Genomic DNA, 17378 nt, shown 5'->3' with positions numbered 1-17378 from the left:
ATTATATATAATATAAATGAACTGAGTGGCAAAGGAGAGTGCACATGCTTTTGGAGCAGTAACCCCCATGTGCCTCAGTGCTGAATAAAGCATACCTACTTTACAGCTCTAACGAGTTGTGGAGTCAATCCGCGTGTCACTGGGAATGGTACTACAAGAGCCAAATTTGGGCTGGGAAGGGTTCTGGCGATGTACCAATACAGGCAACTTCATGTCAGTGCCAATTATCTTTCCTGAGCATGCTTGGAGTGTATGGCTGTAGATAAATAGGTATAGATATGCAGACAGCAGTGCTCCCAGTTTTAGTTCCTGTTCAAATTTTTTACTGTTTTTCTGGATTTAGGAGCTTTTCATTTGGCTGATCAAGTATTATCTTAAAAATTAAGGAAAAACATAGGTGAAATTCTCCAAGTCCCACAGCAAGTTGTGTGACACAATATAAAGAAAGTACTAATTAAACAAAAAACAATCTGTACTACATATGCAGGGAGAAAGGCAGCAAGTTTTGGTGCTGTCTTCCTAACCCAGGAACTCCATTCTGTCTCAGCCTGTAGCACAGTACTTCTGACATCCTCTGCCTCATTACAGATACTACAAACCTTCCCTCCTGCTGTCTTGCTCTGCCCCAAAAGGAGAAAGCTGGGCTCTTGGCAGATGATCCTAAGGAAGAGGATCTTGGGCCCCAGCTGTAGTATTGGCCTTTCCCCAGGTCCTTTAGCACCTGCCTCTTGTGCCTCCCATGCTTTCCTTTGTAATAGATACAGCCAGTTTCTGAACGAGCTCAGTGCTGAGCTGATGAGCACCCTCAGTCACCCTCTCTCTTGCTCAGGGCTCTGCTTCCACACTGGGCCTCAGAAATGGTGAGAACTGAGGATCCTACAACTGCCAAGGTCCTGTTGATTCACAAAAGCTGTCAGAAGTGGTGCTCCTTCTCCCTGAAGTGTTACCAGTCACATGCAGTTTTCAGGTGACAAAACTAGCATGACTCATGAATGACAGTGCCAGTTCTTGTTAGCTCCTGAGCTGTCTCAGTTGCTAAAGCTTGAGAAGTCTATTCACCGCTATTTACCTTCTCAGATTCCAAAGCTTGAAGCAATTTCAGAAAAAAAGCCATCATATTTTACATATACAGCTTTTCTGTAATATTTTGTGCGTCTAGGGTGGTCTTACTCCCTTGGCAGTTCAAAATGAAATTGTACTGACTGCCCCTAAAAAGTTTGCACTGTTATTTCACATGCTGTGTGCTTAAATAGCAGCTTTACTCTTCCAGTGGTGCTTGTCCAATTCCTGTCACAAAGACTGTAATTGAATAAAGGCATTAAAACACAAAAGCATGGTATATATTTAAAAATAAAAGTGGAAACTGTTGTTAACACATCAGTTAAAATACAAACCTAAATGCCAAGAAAGCAGATGCTAGCTAATTTGACAATGACCCCTTGATTGCATATGTAACTGTAGATCTCTGTGATTGAAATTATTATTGTTACTCTTATTTTGCTGCCTGCGCTGTTTTAGTACCCACATAACCTGTGTAAGAAGGATCTCGTAGCTGCAAAGTGGGCAGATCCTTTCACCAGAGAATTTACATTGGGACAAATTAGTTTCCATGGAACAGAAAACCTAACATGAAGCTAGCTACTTGGTTTTTTTTTTTTTTGGTTTCATTTCTCCCTTTTAGTTTAGGCATATTCAAAAGATCCATCCAGCTCCAGCATTTTTTACATTTCAGATATATATCTGTCAAATTATAAAATAAAAAAAGCAAAGCACCAAACCGTGCATTTGAAAATTAAAATGAAGCTTCTCTTCCATTTTACAGTTAGATCTAACTGATCTCATTATGCTGGGATTTATCTCAGAGATGTTTTACCAGACTTCACAAAGGCATTAGCCATTCTCTATCCTAGAAATTTGAATCTGTGCTAGACATAGAATTACAGCTTAAGATAAACTGATTATCCTCATAGTATGTCTCCTACTTAACAAAATAGCAGTGTCTCATATGTAAATGCAAGCTAAAATTTAGCATCCAACAAAGGTCATTAGAGAGATGCAACTTTAAATCAAGGAATGTTATTATTCAGCTAAAAATGCAATGAAATAAATGTTGATGTTCTAACAGTGGGAGCTGAATATATAAACATTCACCACCAAACTCTTACAAAACACTACTTTCTCAATGGTTTTAACAATCTTTCTTTACAATGAGAAATGGACTGTTAAAACAATGAATGCTCACAATATCCCTCTGGTTTAGGTAAACATCATTATCCTCTGCAGCCTCCATATGGAGAAGATGAGACTTTTCTTTGTAGTTCTTATGTGTCCAGTGTCAAGCAACAGTGAAGTGGGAGGGCAAGGATTGTCAGAGGGGAGCTCTATATAAACAATGTCCTTGTCATTTATCCTGCAGTCATCACTGTGATACGTAAATAGTTGCCTCAGAAGTTCAGGATGCCACAGAGCCTGACAAAATGGGTAGATGATGTAGGTGAGATTCTCAGAATGAGAGTCAGGTTCCTACAAATCCAGACTCCAGGTTTCACCCTAAGAATGAAAAGCTTTGTATTTTACACTAAGTAGCTTTAGATCAGCATCCCTTGTAAACAGATTTCTGGAAAAGAACCAAATGATGCTTTCAGTTTTTAAGCAGGCTTTACCCTTCAGACTCATCAGGAACTCCACCAAAACCAGCAGTAATATACAGTCTGAATCATAAAATTGCAACTGGTTTTCTGAGGAATTGAGATTTCCATGCTCATTACTGTGAGCACGGCACAAAAGCAATCTCAAAGATCTCAAAGACAAGGCCATTCCTATGTCTCATGAAAATGAGCTGCCAGGAGCCGCCAGCTGAGGAGAAGGCTGTACACACGGGGAGAGACTCTGCAGTACCCAAAATGAAGAAGGATTCAGGTGGTTCCATCACTTGTAGATCTACTGGTTACTCCTAGAGTAATGTTTCTACAAAACAATTCCAGGTAGTAGCAGTAAAAGTGATACAAATCACAAATCTGCACATACACACTTGGTGCATATATAACCATGTGTCAGCACAGGAGCTGAACACAATAATTTGAAACCAGCACTGCTGTAACTCTGAGCTAGGATGACAAGCTTGATATAGGCAAAGAAAGCATGATCACATCAAAAGGTTTTTCTTTCAATTGTATAGATAAAATATTTCTTCTGAAATAAAAAGAATGTTTATAGCAGCAAGACACACCATCACAGTCAAGTTACTATAGAAGTGGTTGGGAAGAGCTACCCTGAATTACAGGTTGATTCAACCCCAGCCAAGAGGCCACAGCAGCTAAACATCAGAACAGCACTAGTCAGGAAAAAGACCTTCAAAACTGCTGAAACCAGCACACAGTAAAAGCATTAACAATTGAAATTGCCTTTAGCTAAACTACTGTTTAGTGCTGTGTTGGCTTTTTGGAAAGTCATCATGTTCACTGTTTATTTACAATCCACTATGTTTTTAAAGCAATGATACAGTATTGCACTTAATGAATATGCCAAAATTCTGCTGCCAAGAATTTGCTTTAGCTTAGCCAAGCAAGCAGAATTCAAACAAGCCTGAAAACATGGGCTCTAGAAATTACACTTTTTTTGCAGAGGAGTGTGTTTTTTTTTTGTGAATAAGGTTGTTTAGAGCATACAAATCAAACTTTATGGACACCATGTTGTCTGATTTTCATGGCAGCTGCTCGCTGGCATCTAGCCAATTATTTTTATCAATAATACCTATAGGTTATCCTCCAGCTAATTAAATTGCAGATGGCTCTTCTCTCCCATGGTTAATCACTGGGCAGCAACTGCAAAGGCCTGCAGGCCACTGACACTGGTCTTTTGTACTCTTGAGCTGCAAGGAAGACAGTCTAAATTAAACATAAAGGCTGTTGGCTGAATTTATAACATTTCAGTTGCTCATTAACAGAGCAGTCTTTTGAAGCTGCTGCTTAAAAACTTTCTTCAGGGAATATTATAGTATTCTATCTGCATGCAGTTCTTTTTTTCATAGGTACTTATGCACCGAAATAAGAAAGAGGAACCTGTCAGTAGCTACCAAACAACTTACTACCTGACTTCCAAAGGCATTTATCAGAAAGACAAATGGAAGAATTTTGGATAGTTCCTAACAACACTTTTTCAAGAAGAGCATGCCAAATAAAAGATTCAGCCCAGTGCAGTAACACAATAGGAAATTCCTGCGGGTTACTTCATCTGAGTTAACAAAACAGATGGGCTTCTCCTTGCCTTTTAGCAGGCTCTCTACAGAACAAGGATCTTAGAAATTAGTCCTTTTTTATTGCTTTTGCTTACATTCTACACAAGTGTCATTTCCATACCTCCCCAGGACAGTAACCACATACAGGTGCATTGTTTTGTATCATTATACTAATAAGATGGCAAATGAGTTCCCAAAACTCCACCATTTATTTCAACCTTTTGCTTGTTTTAAGAAAAGGCCACATTAGCAAATCTTTTCTCCAGAAAATAATTAAAAGGTCACTCAAGTCTCTAGTGTAATTTAACAGAAATTAACACAACTAGTAAAACACAAAATTACTGAAAATATTAGAAATTGGCACCTGATCAGGCAGCCAAGACAGCCACCGTTCTTGGAATCTGTGATTCATTCTTCCGCTGTTGAGACATCGTTCAGGTAGCAATGCTGTGAGCAGCTTTTCTTCACAATCCAGGAAGGAGATCAGATTTTCCATTACACAAAAATGCTGTTAGTGCTACTCATCACAGCTTATGATATAGTAAATGTATAGTTATGTGCTATTCTAATATCCATATCACCAAGTTTTCTCTTGGAGCTCTTCTCTTAAACCCTGCTTTCTCAACCTCTGATCCCTGTAATCTCAGTAATACTTAAGTAAGTATTAACAAAACCAAACTACAGACCGTGTAGTTTTATTCAGATATTAATACAGTGTGAATATAGACTTACCCAAAATAGTCACTGATAGAGGGCAGTTTTTGTTTAGCTACCATGGTTCCCTGTTGCAGTTCAACTGTGGAAGAAATGTATATAAGCATTTGGCTTTATCACTCTATCCAGCCTCTTATCTGGTTTTGTAGCCTGGACCGATTGCCATGATGGTGTAGATTAGTCAGGGTCCACGATGCTAGTGCAGACTAGCCAAATTCAGCCCCTGATTCGTCCCTGTGTGCTGTAGGCCTGCCTTGCGCTCCTGTTCTATGGCTGTACCACTCACCACTCTTAACTTCAGCGGTATAAAACTAGTCACCTACACACTCTCAATAGTCAGTGAAGGGAAGCAGGAAACCCCAAATGTGAGTTTTCCATAGTACTCTGGACACCACTCTTAAGATGACTAAAAAACATCTCCTCGTGGTACTTCTCTCTCCCAGTGAATGTAGAGGAATGAATGACTAGTTTAGAAGACTAAAGATACACAGTTTCTAGGCAGCTACCTGCAGGCAAAACAAATCTTACCCTGAGCTTCAGGTTAGTAGCTCATCTCAGGTTTCCCTTATCTAAAAATCAGATCCATGTATTTTATGAAATTATTAGAGGATATTATGCAGGTTATAAATGCATTTACCTGGGGGCACAACAAGTTGAACTCATATTCTGTAAGAACTTCCAGGTTTTTAATGCAACAGGCTGGAAATTCTGCAGCATCTTAAATACTGTGTTCTTGTTATGAATTAAATACAAAGAAAGCAATCATTTGAGTATTCCATGTGTTATTTATCTTTATATTACAATAAATTTATTTTTGATGGTTGCACATATTCAGGGTTCAAGACTCTCTAACAACTGTATTTTGTACTGATTTCTGTGCAATGAATAACCACACTGTAGAAGTTACCAAGGGAAAAGCTAGGGGTGTTGACAGATGGGTGGCAAAGAGAAAGCTGAGGATTTTATAACCTGAGAAGCCAGAAGTTTGGGAATGTGGGATAACATTGGTTGGGTATTTCTGCTCACATAAGCAGCTAACTTAATAAAGTTGATATTTAAAATTTCAAGTTAACAATCTGCTTGCACTGAGTTTAGTAGTACATGTCACTAAAGATCTTTTTTTCAAACTGATTTCAGATTCACTGGCCTTTTCTTACAGTCCTCTGAAGGAAACCGTTTCTGGAGCTTCTCAAACCCATTGTTCTCTATGTCCCAGATTGATGCTTTTCTCAAATCCTATTATAGCCCAGCATGCAAAACCTACCATTTTTTTTTGTGAGAAATAGCTGCTTTTGCTGGTCATTTTCTTCCCTACCACTTTTCTACATTTTTCTACTAACTTCCAGATGTTTGGCAGCTAGTGCAGAGCAGTAATACCAAGCAGGCTGCCAAACATCTACTAATCCCAGACACTGTGTATGCCCAGGTTTTCTATTTGATGTGCGTGTTGATGCTTCTCTTTCACAAAAGCCATGCAACTCAAGCCATGTATGTTCAGAAAAACATCATTTTGCCATGCAAGAATTTCAGTGCATACATGTTAATGAGTTGGTCTGTAGACAAGCAGCAAGTTTGAAACATCCAGAAGACATTCAAATTGATGCACACATATAAAGATCCAGTATATCTAAGACACATTTCATAGAATCATTGAATAGTTAGGGTTGGAAGGGACTTTAAGATCATCTAGTTCCAAACCCCCTGCCATCAATTTGCTTCTGCATTTGCCTTTGGAACTTCAGATACTGACTGGGAGGCATGAAAGTGTCTGTGTAGTCTGGAATATATGGGGGTTTATTTGAAAATCCCATGTAACTAAGTATATAAGGAAGAACTGGGTTGGTACGGGAGGCTTAAGAGATCTACCTAAGAGGCCTTTTCAAACACAACATGGTCTTCATAGCAGATGAGCTGTAGTATGGTAAACAAAAGGTTTGGAATAGGAATTCAAGTCACTACTGCTAAGTAGACTGAACAGAATCAAGGGGTGGGAAGTTACTCTCTAGCTGATTGCACTTACCACATTGATGCTATTGCATAGTGGTTCACTAATTTAAGCATTATCTTATGTTTTTCTGACTATGGCTATCAGTCATCCTGCTAATCTATTAATGCTCTCAGATCTATTTTTTGTACTATGTAATGCAGTTATTTTATCCTGGAAATTTTTTCTCAAATCAGGTATATAACGTAAGCCCAGAAAGCCTCAGAACTTCCTGCCACCTGCACAGTGCACAAATCTCACAGCTACTGCTTTAGACTTTCCCTTATTTTCATATGTTAACCCATATTTAAAAACTTGGCTTTGTACCAGTGACATTATTTACATCTCAATCTTTCCTTTTTGAATTACAAGCACCAGGAGTAATTTTTAGTATAATTATACATAGAAGTTGATCACAAGGGATTTACTGAGAAACCCTAAACTCCCCAAAGCTTCTTGAAACTATTCTTTTTTATTATTTTCAAAGTTTTCAGGAGCCTTTGGATAAATAATAATAATAATAAAAAAGAATATATGGCATCTCCATGCAGTTTTTACTTCATCCACATAAGGACCTCATATATTTCTTGGAATATATGTATTGACCCTGGCTACATAAATCTACCCCAAATCATGTATACTTGAATAAGGAAAACCCATCTACACAGTGCAATAAAGCATGAGGAACTATGTGCATAGTTAAGATTTACTATCTAATCTTTACAGGCAAGGACTCTAAAGTCCTAAATCAAAGTTCAGCACAGTCAATGAGACACTCCAATTTAATTCAAGGTACCTGCCTTTAAACAGACGACTTGACTTGCATGAAATGGTGGATTCACAAGCAGAATACAGAATGGAATATTTCAGTTGGAAGGGACTTACAATGATCATTTAGTGCAACTGCCTGACCATTTCTTTTTAACTAAGCAAAAGTTAAAGCATGTTGTTAAGGACATTGTCCAAATGCCTTTTAAACACTAACAGGCTTTGGGGATTGATCATCGCTCTAAGGAAGCCTGTTCCAGGGTTTGGCTACCCTCTCAGTAAAGAAATGTCATTTAATGTCTCTTTTTTTTTACCTCTTTGCTTGAACTTCTACAAATTCTTGTGTGTGATGCTTTGCTTTGATTTCTAAGTTAGAGAAGGAAATAAGACTTCCAGATAAAAAAGGGAAAGAACAGATAACACTGACTTAGATAAATTAAATGTTCTAAATTGTATCAGCCTGATACAACCCATTTAACCATTCTCTACTAGTTGTTAGAAGTAACTGCTTCATTCCTTCTCTAAGTAAGGAAAGCAGAAGTAAAATAAGAAAGGAAATGGTCAAGCATACAAGTGGAAAAAATAGGAGAATCCAAAACTCAGCAATTCAGGAAAGGATGTTCATTGCCTTTTAGTTCATTTTGCCAAATAATAGAAAAAATAAAGTAAGTATCTACATAATAGCAAAGAGGAGATTATCAAGAAGATACAGCCAGGCTCTTCAAAGTGCTGTATGGTTGGAGGATGACAGACAATGGCTGTCAGTTGAAATAAGAGAGCTTCAACGTGGATTTAAGGGAAAATATTTCCACCATGAGTCAGTCAAACCGTGGAACTGGTTCCCCAAAGAGCTCATGAAGTCTACAGTCTTGCTGGTTTTCAAAATCTGACAGGATAAAGAATGGTCTGAACTCATAGCTCACCCTGCTTTGAGCAGGGGCTTGGACTAGAGACCTCCTGAGGTCCCTTTCAAAATAAATTATCCTGTAATCCTATGGTGATAAGTAAGAGGAAATATGGTTTTATCAGAAAACAAGCTATTAAAAGCAACATTCCAGAGCACAGGCCTTGCATATTAGGGAGGAGCAATAGATAACTTAGTATCTTGACTATAATAAGGCTCTTAACCTGGTCTTGCAGGAAGCACAGTCAGCTAAGGAAATATTCTGATCTATGGACCAGGTTCCATTTTCCCTGAAAATTCCCCCATCTCAAGCCCATTCCCTTTTGTCTTGTCCTGAGGGCCACATGGAAGTGGGCAGGGAGTGGTCATGGCATGAATTGTGCTAGTTCTGCCCTATGACACCTTTCTTCGTTAGGGTGGCAAGGGCTTTCCTTATGAGACAGAAAAGTGAATCTGTTATGTGGTCTTAGTGCAGTGGACTAAGTGGTATGAGTGCACATCTACACCATGTCAAAGGATAAATATCCGAATAAAAAAATGGTAACGCACCAGAGAAATGGTCTGAAAAAAAAAAACAAACAAAAAACCTAGGATGTTATTGAGGATGGAAGCACGTAAGGTATTATTTTTAAGGCCATTCAGCTACACACGAAGATGATGGAGAGTTACTGGTAAGCAGCACACCCCTCAGAAAAGCATCTATGGGTAGCATTGCATCATAAACCAAACAAGCCAGTGATGTCATACTGTTGTAAAATAAGCGGACTTCACACTGGGGTGTGTAAACAGCTCTATAAAAGACACATAAAGCAATGTTCAGTTCAGATCATCACTGATAAGACAGTGGTACAGAGATAAGACAGAGTACAACATCCATTTTTGGGTACCTTACTTGAAGAAAGACAAATAAAAAACCCACAGTAGAGCCATGTAATTTTCAGAGGTATAGAAAATGTCTCCCATGAGGTAAGATTGAAAGAATTCATTTTTTTGGTCTAGCAATGAAAGGATTGAGGGAAGATATGATATCAGTTCTCAAACCCATAAAAAGTATTGAAGAACAAACTGTTCTTTGTGTCTACTGATAGAGCAAGAAGTAATAACTCTAAGTTGCAACTTGAAGACTGAAGTTATATTTTACAAAAAGCTTTTGGACTGTAAGGAGTGTTATGCAGTATCTGACCCTGGAGAGGTCTGAAGAATCAGCGTGACTACAAATTTTCAAGGTCATGTTGAACAAATATCAGTTAGGAGCTGATTAGAGTGGATTCTGCTCTGAAGCAAGAGGATGAAATGGAAAACCTTTTCAGATCTCTTTTAAAATCATGTCTACAGAAGCAACTCCATTGTCCTCATTACTAAATTGGCATGAGAAAGGAGGCAAAATGCACCAGTGTCAACTCTCCAAGTTTTCTTAAATTATGCCAAGTATTTTTCTCTACTTGTTAAATCTCAGTTTTGTTTTATATAGTATAGTATATATGAAACTAGAAAATAATTTCTGTTAAGGTTGTTCCCTTTTGTGTTTTGTAAATACTTTTTTAGCTTATCCTGTGATCAGCTGGGATAAAAGAACCCTTTGACTTGTAACTGCTCATTTTGTTTAAACGACAGGAATGGCAGGGGTAAGAGAACCCTTTGGTTAGCTTTGCTTCTGCTGGAGAACATCTCTTGCAATTGCTTGGTAAACCACCTTTTGTCCTGGTCTTTTTACACTGACTTTCTAAACTCTTGAAAGTTCTTGTAGTGTTACGGTTTAACCTCAGCCAGCAGCTCAGCCCCACACAGCCACTCACTCGCTCCCCCACTGGTGGGATGGGGGAGAGAAACGGCAGGGTAGAAGTGAGAGACCTCGTGGGTTGAGATAAAGGCGGTTTAACATGTAAAGCAAAAGCTGCACACAAGCAAAGCATAAACATAAATAGTGGAATTAAATATCAGTAAGAGAACACTAGTCCCTCACTTCATTTTCTACAAAACATCAAATCGCTTTGTTCTTTGGCTATGCCAAATCCATAAAAGTCTTGATTTCTAAAAGCTTCTATCCTGGGAAGCTTAGAAACAGTCTTATTTTCCCCCATTTTAGAGGCAGTTTTATCCTGCGCTTATGTTAAATATTCTTAACTACCTTTTATTAATAAATGCCATTATTTTGTTATCTGCCTCCAGAAGCATTTCCTCTGGAAGAAGCTTACCACTGTGCAGCATTGTGCTGTATGCTCATGTCATTTAATGTCATTATATTTTGAAGAAAAAACTATAGCAGAATTCTTAAAGAAGCATCAGTCATTTCCCAAGTTATAATTAATATACATGATAATTACATTCCCATTAAAAAAGGCAATGACACTTTTGTAGCTTGGTTGCCTTTATGGAGTTTACACTGTCAATAGACCACCATCAACAATTATTTACGCATTTTAAGTAACAGTTGTGCAGTTCTGCTCTGGTTTTGCTAACACTGTCAGACGCATCTGTCTTCCAGTGACATCTATGCCTGCTTTCTTTCATTTATTCCATGAACCAGCTGTGTTGACTGATGTCTGAGAAATCAAGTTCACTCCCAGAATAATCCCATTGTAGTCAATTTAGTTCCAACGAGGACCAATTTGACCCATGGAGCTCAGTATATTGTAGGAGGTCATACAGCCTGTCAGTAGCTCAGACAGGATTTAAATAGAGGATCCTCCTGAATCCCAATTCACATGAGTCTCTTTTGACATCATCATCATGTCTACACAATCAGAGTGACATTTTTTCAAATGCTACTCGGAGCATTGCTCATCTGTTGGTGTACTAAAAAGTGACCTTCATGGCTTTAGTCACATGCCCTCATTCTTCATTTCCATGTATTCATAACTCTCTCCTCTATTCACTGACAGCTGTTAAAACCAAAGCGGATTTCCTTTCCGTCTCCCTCCTGTGGAAGTTGTGGATGAAGAAAAAGTTTGAGGCTCATTTCAGGAGAGCAGTAGCCAGGGAAGCCAGAAGTTTATATTAGTGCCAGAGCAGCAACTTAGCAGCTGAAAGCAGCTCCCTAGTAGTACATAGCATGCCTTCACAGCGTGCTGACAGCTACTATAATAGTCCAATTACGAAAGACCCTCACTGAATGTAGTGCTTTGGACTAGGGGATTTCTTGAAACCCCTTCTAGCCCTGTATTTCTATGATGTTTGCATAATAAAGCTACACAAGCAGTTTGTGCAGGCAAGGAAAAGGACTGTCCATGATTCTGAATATCTACAAGTAATCATGAGGAAGCTCATGATTTACGTCATTGTTAAATACTTGTTTTCTTATGAGTATTTTCCTATAGTAACTTTACATGATTTAAAAAGTCATTAATTTTTCTTGTTTTCCACTTCACAATGTATTTTTCATTGTAATCTAAAAACTAACTTACTTGAAATTGTGCAGAAGTTCTCGGTTATAATACCACCAACACAAACTCATTTTAGCCAGTTTTTTTCTGAAACCATGCTCTGTGCCTTTCTGTCAAACTGAGTGGTCAATATCAATGATATTTGAAAGAAAGAAAGAAAGAAATTTCAAGAGTTTAATGTGGATTAGGAAATCTTGGAGCATTCTCCAGGTTCTTAGTAAAGGTAGAGAACTCAGCTACATCCCAGTTCACACTATGAAGAAACCTAGGCAGGTATCTGTCCTTTTTCCTGCAGCCTGGTTTGCATAGAAAGGAAACATGGCAAATCTGTATTTGATGGGATCTAAATGATGCTCCAAACACACCAGTTCTGGCCACCCAAGTAAGGAAGGCCATGGAGCATGTAATAGTACACACCAGAAGTAAGCCTAATACAGACCAAAGTAATTAAGTTCCTATAATTTTCTTTAACACCAGTTAAAATGTAGGAAGGATGTAGGAAAGAGACTCAAGTCAGTTCCCTGAGTATGGGAAAAGTAGGCAGAACACAGCAGCATGCGTTATCTTAGCATAAGCCAGTTGGCAGTGGGCACGTGCTTATGCTGGCCAGTCTTCCTGCACATACAACTAAGTGGATTAACCACAGCACACACTGTGTCTTGCCCAAATAGATGCCATGGAAGGCATGGAGAGAAATGGGCTTGGATTATTGCACTGGGAGGGTGAAACTACAGAGCAGTGACTAAAAATGAGCAGGACACCAAGCTTGTTTAGTTTCATTCTTTCTGAAATAACCTATTCATATATGATTTTATGTTTCTATGTGGCTTTGTATTTCCATATGTGCTCTGAAAGTATATGAGTAAACAGTGGCCACAGTTTTTCCATGACTATCACTGGTTTTATTCTGTGTTGTTGCTCGAGGAATTAAACCAATTTTAAACTAAAAAATGAGACAGACGGTGAATTAAAATAAATTGTTGCAATCCTAGGGTTTCTGAATGGGTATGTCACTGGTTAGTAGGAAATAAAAATCTATAAATCTCCAACATTGCGTGTAAAACGTCAAAGGTGTTAGACTCACACATGAGAAGGAGGAGCCAGCTTTAACACTCTGCAGCTTTCTAAACAGCTTCTGTAAAGCATGTAGAATAAATGGTTGAACTGACCTGTCACATTTCCATGATAAGCTCATCACTTTATTGTTGCACCCCCAAAAATAATCCTATTTGGGGACCCTGCTGGTGAAAACTCAGGCCTGTGCACCATATCAGCATTCTTTTCAGCAGCCTAGGTAATCCTGGAGATATATGCAGCCTGGAACAACCCCCACCATCATATTTCCAGCATGAAGTCCATAAGAGTATATTCTTCCATACTCTTGTACCATGCCTCCTTCCCTTCCTATACACGTGCATCTTTTTGCTCCCCAAGCACTTTGTAGTGCTGCCAGTGCAGTAGCCCTCTCATTTTACAGGCTGACCGTAAGCCAAACAAAGAAGTGATGTCTTGGCAGGATGAATATTCCTCCCACATTCCACAGGACTCACAACGGGCACTCCCTGCCAAAAGGCTAATTCATAGCCATGAAGGCGGCCAGACCATCTTAAAGTCCCATTGAGACTCAGCATGAGGGCTGTCAGAGGATGTGTACCTGCCTTACAGTAACCCATTTGCTCTATGGAGAATAAAAGCACAGAACTAAAGTCAAATTCTTCTTAAAGCCACAAAAAAATGAAACCACAGAGATATAAATGGCATAAGAATAAGGAACATTATATATGCAGAGAGTGATCTGGTCGTATCAGAAATTAAACTATAGGGTATAGTTAAGATCTTAGCCATTGCCAACATTCACATCCAAACCATGGCACTATGCATAGTACTCTCATAAATAATGGACAGTCACAAACTCCGTGCATTTTAATATCAGTCTGAAATGGTTGTTAGAGGGACACTTTTCAGTAATGCATTTTGGCACACAGGAACAGTATGTTATCATTATGCCTGCAATGAAAACAGTACAATAGTCTACAATTCCTAATTCACAGCTCATAACAACATAACAGGTTATGAGCTACCCTACATATTCTTATTTTTAGTGTTCTGTACATCCAGAATGTCTTCTTCCTGTTTATTAAACCTGTTACTGTATCTTGTGCACAATTACAAATTCAATTGCAAAAGGGCAAGGATTTTTCTTTCTGTGCAGTGCCGCTCACAGAGAGGAATCTGTATCTCATCAGACCTTTTAGACACTGTAATTGAATTTCCTAAATAAATTTTAATGATAGTAATTTTGCAAAATGTTAAGCAATATTACAATACATTACTGGGTAATAACCGTGACAGCACCATCTCATGGTAGTGCTTGTTCAAAATGACACTGCCAAGCTTCACCGATTTTGGAAACAAATGCAACAACTGTAATTTCCCCTGAGATACATGGTTAAATCTCAAAATCAGGTGGTGACTAAAGCTAGATGTGTTCCAGTAAACTATGGAATGGGCTTGGCTTTTGCCACACTTTAATAACATTAAATTGCTAGCAAGGTTGCTACCTGAGGTTTGGCTTTCCCATATGGTTGCTAAGCATGCTTCAGGGACTAGTGTGGTCCAGGGAACACTTCCAACAGCAATTCTGATGCAGCTGCCTGCTCTTCAATATTAGGGCGGTTTCTCTTTATGAAAACACATGCATTTTAGAATTGGGTGTTGGGGCTAGAGAATGCTCCTGGCCCATTACTATTACAGCACAGTCTAAATGTGGCTGTTATGGTCCCAGTTGATTGTGTCCCCAGTTCTGTCCCCCAGATAGTTAAAGACATACCAGCTAGGCATCAGAGTGTATTTTGTACAATATTTAAAAGCATATTTTAACTGTAGTTTGTAAGTTCTTTCTCTGTAGTACCAAATATTGTCAAATTGTTTATCATGTAAGAGGTTTGGATTCGTAATGGTAAACATAACACAGTGATTTCATTAAGTATTGTATTTTGATTATACATCAATTCTGTAACTAAGGCAATTTAATGTTATCATTAGCAATTACTGTGACACATTTTGTATCTATATGTATATAGACAGAAATGCATAAGCTGCTTGCGTAACCTTCTTTTAGGGTAATGTAACATCCAACGTGATTTGAAACTCCGCTTGCTTCTGTCTGCAACAGATGCCAAATGACTTTTCTCCCTTAACCTTTCTCCAAAACAGTGTGGATACCATAAGAGTGGTTGCCTCTCCACACTGCAATTAGAAGGGCTAGCTTTGGCTTTTGGTTGACCTGATATGGGCCAGTTTTGCCAGAGAGTCTTTTATTAGCTTAGTACAATTTCTTCTGGTGAAAAATTTCCATTCTATTAAAAAGTGTGGTATAGTCAATATCAGAGTGGTGAAAAATTCCTTTGCCGGGATAGTTTATTTCACTCAGAAATCCAGTACAAACTGCTCCAGCAAGTGTGCTTTTTTTTTTTTTTACTGCAATAAACTGCATCTGCACTACCACAGTAAACATTGCCTAGTATACAGCAAGCCTGAGACTAAAGGGATTTTGGATTATGACTTGATATTCTGAGATGGAGCGAGGGATGGTTTTGTTATAGAGGATGGTCTTCAATCAAGTTAAGATAGCTCAGTTATAAAGTTGTAAAAAATTTAACTACAAGAATTTCTGCTTTTCCCTACTTCAGACTGTGTTTCAGTTACTGCCCAAGATGAGCATCTTTCTCTGACACAGCCTATGTCAACTGACTAAACTTCGTGAAAAGACACACCTTAGAGATCTAACAAATATACCAGTAAGCTTCAGTTGCAGAGAAGGTTAAACCCTTCATTGAGAGAAGTTTTATAACCAAGTTAGTTGAGCTGTCCTGCCCATGATTAATGCATACACTGTCTCCAAGGGAAAGACACCACTGCAGACACAATTCATGAAATACTAACTGTGTGATTCTAATTAAGATATAGGCTGTTGCATTAAGCAGATTAAGCTAGGTTAAGGAACTTATCCTTCCAAGTGGTTAATGAAATGGTATACCCCAGAAGCTTATTCAATAAAAAAATTGTTTCAGCTGTTAAATTTAACTATGGCAAAATAAAATGCATTGACCCCCAAAATAACTCCACTTTGCTACCTCTCAGTATCTGTGCAGTACAAAGAATCTCCCCAGTATTTTTTTCCATCTGTAGTGGACAATATATAGGGCCATTCTGAGTAGTAAAAATGCAGGAGTGCATACCACTGAAGGAAATAAAATTATTAAAACTCCTTTTCTTAAGACTAGGTGCCAAGCAGAAAACTCTTACCTCATGCACAGATGGCTGGAACCATCCCGTCTGTTAATAACAACTTCTGGCCTCCAACTCCTGCAGGATCCCAGTGTCACTCCTCTAAGCGTATTAGCAGGTCTGGGGTGTATTAAGAGTCAGATCTCTGTTCTGGGTTTACACAACTGTTTGAGCACAGATGTCCCATTGGGACTTTTCCTTAGTTTAAATATATTTGTGTGCCTAATATGAAGGAAAGATCAAAACCTACCAAAGCAGCAGGACTAGACTGAGTTGGCTCTTGGGAAGACTGGAACAGGAAACTAGTTTAACATCCTGGTTCTGTTGAAGAGCACATCTGAAGTTAAATTTCCTCCTGTTGTACACACTGGAGTGGCAGAACAGCTAACAAGGGCTGATATGCACTTCTAGTGGTGTCAGAAATAACTTGAACAACCATATAATTCTTCACTAGTTGTTATACCAGAGAAAGAGATGTTTCCCTTTCAAACTGAAAACTGCATGCTGCACTGACAACAGTTGTCTTTACTTACAGCCTCCAGATGTTGACATCTGTATTTGTAGCACAGACAAAATGTATTTACTAAAGTACAACTTCCTGAACTGCAGCTTTTGCAGCACTGGTGGCACAAACTATTTCCAAATGACACATGGAAGAGATCTGCCTACCAGGAGATACTCAGCTGGTGCAGGATGAGCATCCCAAACCCACTGCTTTTGGCAATCAGTTACTACCAGCCTGCTGGCTTACTCAAATTTCTGTACATAGGCACTAATTATTACTAACTGCTAATGGACATTGATTAGAGCTATGGAGGGCAGTTTTATCCTCTGACTCATTATGTAGGTCTCAGATTACATAAAGTAGCAGCAAAAATAACCGATACAGACTTGTGTTTAATAATGTATGAGTAAAAGTCATTGCTACTACAAGGCTATTTTAGCACTAGACATACTGATAAGAGATGAAATGATCAGGAAATGTCAGGTGAGAAGAATGAGAAGTAAGTAATAAAATAGGATTTTCCAACTGGCAAAGGTCAGCAAATCTGCCTGACCATAAGCAACAAATACGTATCTGTCATCCTCGTACAGAAC

The sequence above is a fragment of the Pezoporus occidentalis genome, unplaced genomic scaffold (assembly GCF_034315485.1).
Source record: "Pezoporus occidentalis ecotype Australia unplaced genomic scaffold, CSIRO_AGI_Poc_V1 ctg38, whole genome shotgun sequence".
NCBI lineage: Eukaryota > Metazoa > Chordata > Aves > Psittaciformes > Psittacidae > Pezoporus > Pezoporus occidentalis.
Note: the sequence above shows the minus strand (reverse complement) of the source record.